Here is a 6,580-nt window from a genome sequence, read left to right as displayed (position 1 = left end):
TACCAGACATTTCTCTATTGCAACTTTTTGAGTCCCAAAGACTGTCCTACTGCCCTGGAACCTTCCTATTCTTGGACTTCTCTGACTGTTTTTTGGATCAGTCCTCTACCCGCCAGGTCAGGTCCATGTTGGCCAGCAGGAATGTGTGGAATGGGGCTGATCCCAGACACAAATTGGAGCACCCAAACAACATAACCCAGGAGTTCTTAGTCTAGGTTTAAGGTTCTGTAAATTGGCCTCTGCTGCCCCCCCATGGTAACCGAGGTTACTTTTCCTCATGTGGGGTGACTTCTGAGGAAAGGCCATGAGACTCCCACACTTCTATTCACTTCGCCAGTGTCTTTATTCTGCACAGTACCTTTAGGAACATGACTTCTTCCTGGGAGAAGGGCAGGACAAAATTCAGGAAAAGACTGAGAGTATTGAGATTTTGGTTGTAGCAGAGGTGTTGATGTCCGCTCTGGTCTGCACCCAGACTCGCCATCTCTGTGCTGTTTTGGGGATCGGGAAAATGTGCAGAGAAAGGGGAGGTTTCTAAGCACTAAAAATGGAACCATTCCTCTTAGATTCTTCTTATGTTCCAAATCTGCAGCCTGAAGCTCCCGAGGACCCCAAGAACTCAGCACAAAGGGACAGTAAGCTTCCAAATTTAACTTCGGAACCATTATTTGGATTCTACAACTCTGCCTGGTAGCTCCGAAAGATCAGAGGTAGTCCAGAATTCAAGTTTGTCCCAACATTCTACCCTCTGGTCTTAGTATACCTTTGGGCATTGTGCTGGTTTAAATGAGAATGGCACCTATAGGCTCATATATTTGAATATTTGGTCCCCAGTTGTTGAAACTATTTGGTGAGGATTAGAAGGTATGGCCTTGTTAGAGGAGGTGTGCCACTGGGGGTGGGCGTCGAGGTTTCAAAAAGCCCACACTAGCTGGGTGGTGATGGCACACTCCTTTAAGCCCAGCATTCACTTGGGAGGCAGAGGCAGGCAGATCTCTGTGAGTTTGAGGTGAGCCTAGTGTACGTACACAGCTAGTTCCAGGACAGCCAGGGCCACACAGAGAAACTCTGTTTCAACAAAACAAAAAACAAAATAAAAACAACAACAAATAAAAGCAAAAATCCCACACCATTTCTATTTAGCTTGTCCTGCTTCCTGCTTGTGGATAAGATGTAAGTTCTCAGCTACCCACAAGGCTAAACAGAGACAAGAATTATGGGTTAATTTAAGTTGTAAGAGCTAGTTAATAATAAGCCTGAGCAAATAGGTCAACCAGTTTATAGTTAATATAAGCCTCTGTGTTTCTTTGGGAGTGAATGGCTGCAGGACCAGACAAGACAGAAATTTTTTGTCTACAAGCTACTGTTCCAACATGATGTCTGTCTGCCTGATGCCAGGCTCCCCACTATGATGGTCATGGACTCACTTTATGAAACTGTAAGCCCCCAACAATCTCTTTTTTCTCTATGTTACTTTGATCATAGTGTTTTCTTATCTCTACAAAAGTAAGACATGGTTCCAAAGGGTTTTCTGTCTATGGAGGGAATGTATGGTAGAAGAGTTCACAGTGTCAGGAGTGGATGGGAAACATTGTTCACATCATCACAGACCAAGAAACAAAGAGCAAGGCAGGAACCATGTGACCATATCTATATGGGATTACCTGATTGTTAATTGCTGTAGAAGGGCCAAAGCCAATATGAGTGATACAATTCCCTGGACAGGTGATCTTGGATTGTGTAAGGAAGCCGTCTCAGTTAAGGTTTCTATTTCTGTGATGACACCATGACCACTACAACTCATATAAAGGAAAACATTTAATTGGGACTGGCTTACAGTTTAGGAGGTTTAGTCCACTATTGTCATGGCAAGAAGCATGGGAGCATGCAGACAGATATGGTGCTGGAGAAGGAGCTGAGAGCTCTACATTTTGATCCTTAGGCAACAGGAAGTAAAAAGTCACACTGGCCAGATTTGAGCTTGTAAGAGCTCAAAGCCTGCTTCCACAATGAAGCCACACCTACTCCAACAAGGTCACACCTCTTAATAGTGCCGCTCCCTATGGACAACCATTCACCCACATGAGTCTATGGGGACCATTCTTTCCTTTTTTTTCTTTCTTTATCTATTTATTTATTTTATGTACCAATTCCAGATTCTACTTTCCTCCTCCTTTCTCCTCTCCCCTACCTAATCCTCATCTGCTCCTCAGAAAGGTAAGGCCTCCCCTGGAAAGTAAACTAAATCTGTCCCATCACCTTGTTTGAGGCAAGACCAAGCCCCTCCTCTCTCTGCCTAGGCTGAGCAAGGTCTTTCTCCATAGAGAATGGGGTCCACAAAGTCAGCTCATGCATTAGAGTTAGATCCTGGTCTGGGGGCCCTTCTTATTCAAACCACCACAGAAGCTATCTGAATGTGAGCCTGAGAAACCAGCAAGCAGTCGATGGTTTCTGCCTTCAGACTTCTGATTTGATCTCCTGCCCTGACTTCCTTCATGATGAACTGTGACTTGGATGTGTAAAGTGAAATTAAACACTTTCCTCCTCTATGTTGCTTTTGGTCAGAGCATTTGATTACACCAACAGAAAATTTTCTGTGTGTATCAGATACTTCATTCTATTTTTTGTAGTAGTTTCATTGATCCACAATCCACATACTGTATGATTTACCTAAATAAACACATAATTGAGTAGTTTTTCGTATGTCTAAAATATCATGTAGGTGATGGAAACTGAACCCAAGTCTTCTATAGGAACAGTAATTCTCTTAATAGCTGAGCCAATTCTTCATCCCATGGAGGGTATTTTCTTGAATAACGATCTGTATTAGAGAGCCCGGACCAATAAAAATGGTGCCACCCTTTGGCATATGGTCCTAGGTGGTATAAGAAAGCAGTCTGAGCAATCATGAGGAACAAGCCAGTAAGCAGCTCTCTTCCATGGTCTCTGCTTCACTTCCTGCCTTTAGATTCCTGCATTAAGTTCCTGTCCTGGCTTCTCATGATGATCTGTAAGCTGTAAGATAAAATTAACTCTTTCCTTTCCAAATTGATTTTGATCATGGTGTTTATCACAGGATAAACAAACTAAGACAGAAACTGATACCCGGATCTGAGGGAGTTCTGTGACTGACCTGAACATGTTGTCTTGGAGAAAATTGTGGAAAGAGATTGAAACTTTGGGCTGGAAAAACCATTGCGTGTTCAGGACTTAATGGGTTGTTGTGGGAGCTTGGGAGATAGGAATTCTGAGAGACTTGCCAATGATAGAGGCCCGACTTGTGAAGTTTCAGAGGGAAGATGCCATTTGTGTGGTATTTTGAGGATAAATATATGACTTTTGGTCAGCTGCAGAAAGGAATCAGCTGTGACGAACAAGTGACCAGAATCACTAAAACGAAACTTCTGCTTTACTGGGACAGAGATTAGCTGAGGCTGAGACATGAACTGTGATTCAGAGGCCGGCATCACTGAGGTGAAGCCTGTGACTATGTCCTCTCGGTCTGCACACAGAAGCTGTGGTTCTGGGGTGGATGGGGGGTGGGTTGGGAGGTGGAGAGAGCAGGAGGAGGGAAGTGGGGGACTGTGGTTGGTATGTAAAAAAAAACTGCGTTTGGCATCAAAACCCTTTTGATTGAAATATTGTTAGTATTTCTAAGGTAGAAATATTTATGTTAACAAAACCAGTTCTTACTCTCAAGTTTAGTCTTTAAACAAATTGTGGAGAACGTTGTAGAGGCATTTCAATTCTATTTTAATAAAGCCTGCCTGAAGATCTGAGAGTAAAACAGTCCCACTGGTCAGCCTTACAGATCAGGTTATGGTAACACACCTTTAATCCCAGTAGCCACACTAGTTGCCATAGAAATCGGGTGGTGCATGCCTTTAATCCCAGCCCTAGAGATGAATACAAGACAGGGGGGTGGAGGGAGCCTGCTCTCAGACATAGTCTTCTTCTGAGATTGTGGGAGGCAGGATCGCCATTTCAGACTAAGGTAAGAGCCAGTGGCTGGCTGTTTTGCTTTCCAGATCTTCAGGATGAACCTCAATTTCTGACCCTGAGGTTTTATTAATCGTGCTTCAGAATGGAGAGAAAAAAATATGTTATTTACAGAAGATATCTTTATATGTACTCAGGAACAGACTTGGTGATAGAAAAGACTTCAGCACATGCTGGCATCTCAGAAGCAGTTCTCAAAGGTTTGGTTTTCTCAGATTCTAGCAATACCTAAGATCCTTCTTCATCTTCTATCTTGAAAGCCAAATAATAATATAAGTGTCCCACATCAGCAATATTATACCCTACAACAAGGGGTCCCTCTGCAGACACACTGAGTGTTAATGCAGGAGACGGAGGAGCGGCTTTTGTAAAACAGTTCAGGTACCTCAGTGAAAAGTTAGCTGAACTGGCTCATTTATCTCTATGGTTACAGTATCCTCCTCTTTATCAGCATTACTTGCTTGTGACAACTTAATGTTTCCATTTCTAAGCGCTCCACTTGCAGAAAACTTCACCCTGCCCTTTGCAGAGGATACAACAACAAAATCTCCAGTATGGCTAAGGGCTAGGCATCTAATTGCAAATTCACCAGAAGACATCTTAATTGCACAGCTGTATTCCTGTTCTGGGATACCAAGTTGCTTAACATCTAAGCCCATTAACTTCATGTCATGAGCTGAAACTTTCTCTTGATTTGGTGCTTCAAATACTAGCCCTAAGGCGTCAGCATTATCCTCAGTCCTTAATATAATGATGCCTTCTTTGCCAGCACATTTTAATGTTTCGGACATACTGGTGAGGCTCACGCCCACGGCCAGGTTGTTTGAAGCAGCCTTTGTGGAAGCCTTCAGAGTGCAGCATGAGAGATATGTAAGGAGCTATACAGAGCATCTCTTCTCAGCAGGTTCATACCATACAAGCTGATGACCCAGCAGGTGCCATTGATGAGGGGTTTGAGTAACCAGCACCTTCTTCAGGATGGAGTCCTGGACCAGATGTGCCTCAGAACACGGGAGTGGAGTTGCAAGGACTAAAAACTGGAGACTGTGGGAGGAACAAGGTCTGGCTGCTAAGGTCTCCCGGGCCATAGTGTAGACCCAGAGCCGATGGCTAACTTGGATTTTAAAATGCTGAAATTTTAAAAGACTATGGCACTTTTAGGGACCAAAAAGATGATGGTTTAGTGGTTAAGAGCATGTATTGCTCTTGCAGAGGACCTGAGTCTGATTTCCAGTACCCATGGCTGATGCCTGGAGCACCTGAATACATGTGCACATATCCGGGCACAGACATACCCATAATTAAAAGAAAAAAAAAACTTAAAAGACATCGTAGGACAAAAAGACCACGTAAACATTCTGCCCATAAACATTCTCCATTCTCTCTGTTTCCCCAGACCCAATTCTCAGGGTTGCCCCTAGCACTGCAACAGAGCACCAGCAGCAGGCTCCCCTCCCCCCTCCACACCTCCTGTGGATCCCACAGACAACCCCCCTTGGCCTCACCTCCCCCACCTTGTTGCTGTGTCCCAGTCCATAACTCAACCACACCACCTGCTCAAACACAAGCCACACCTGCCAGACTACCAGGTAGGCTGCCAGTGGACCTTCTCCACCCGCTCTGTTACTCAAGAGCCAGTTGTCAGGGTTGCCCAGCACTGCAACAAATCATCTCTCCCTGACCTCCCCATCCCCCACCTTCCAGCACCAGTAAGCATTCCCCTTGAACACACCAGCCAAGCAGGTCAGTAAAACACACACTCAACCCACTCTGAAAATCAAAAAAAGAAACAGAAACCAAGGAACAAAACACCCACCCAATAAAAACCATTCCAGATATCAACAGCTAGGTCTATAATCATCTCAAACCCAGATACCTAGATGCCTGTATAAAAACACAATCAGTAACGCTCAGGGCAATATGTTACCACAAGAGTTTAGCTATCCTACCACAGCAGGCCCTGGATATTCCAACACAGCTGAAGCATAGGAAAAAGACATTAAACCCAACTTTGTGAAGATGATAAAGATCCTTAAACATGAAACAAATAAACCCCTTAAGGAAATCCGAGAAAACATAAACAAACAACCGGAGGAAAGGAATACATCATTTAAAGAAAGCCAAGAGAAAACAAACAGTTAAAAGAAATGAATAAAACTGTTAAAGCCCTGAAAATGAAAATAGAAGTGATAAAGAAATCACAAACCAAGGGAATTCTGGAAATGAAAAACTTAGGAATTCGAACATAAACTAAAAAGGCAAGCCAACAAAATACAAGAGATGGAACAAAGAATCTCAGGCATTGAAAATACAGTAGAAGAAATGAATACATTGGTCAAAGAAAATGTTAAATCTAAAAAATTCCTGACACAAAACATTCAGGAAATCTGGGACACAATGAAAAGACCAAACCTAAGAAGAATTGGTATAGAGGAAGAAGAATCCCAGCTCAAAGAGCCAGAAAATATTTTCAATTATTCATAGAGAAAAATTTTCCTAACCTGTTAAAAGCAACGACTTTATGAAATTTGCTAGAAAAAAAATCATCCCGAGTGAGGTAACCCAGACCCAGAAAGACAAA

The 6,580-nt window shown here is 43.1% G+C and overlaps 1 pseudogene; it reads right to left on the bottom strand.

Annotated features, from left to right (window-relative positions):
* Window positions 1–4,227: 4,227 nt before the first annotated feature.
* On the bottom strand, window positions 4,228–5,087 carry LOC130868459 (proliferating cell nuclear antigen-like; annotated as a pseudogene).
* Between the last annotated feature and the right edge of the window lie 1,493 nt (window positions 5,088–6,580).

The sequence above is a fragment of the Chionomys nivalis genome, chromosome X (assembly GCF_950005125.1).
Source record: "Chionomys nivalis chromosome X, mChiNiv1.1, whole genome shotgun sequence".
NCBI lineage: Eukaryota > Metazoa > Chordata > Mammalia > Rodentia > Cricetidae > Chionomys > Chionomys nivalis.
This window is presented reverse-complemented; position numbering and strand designations above follow the sequence as displayed.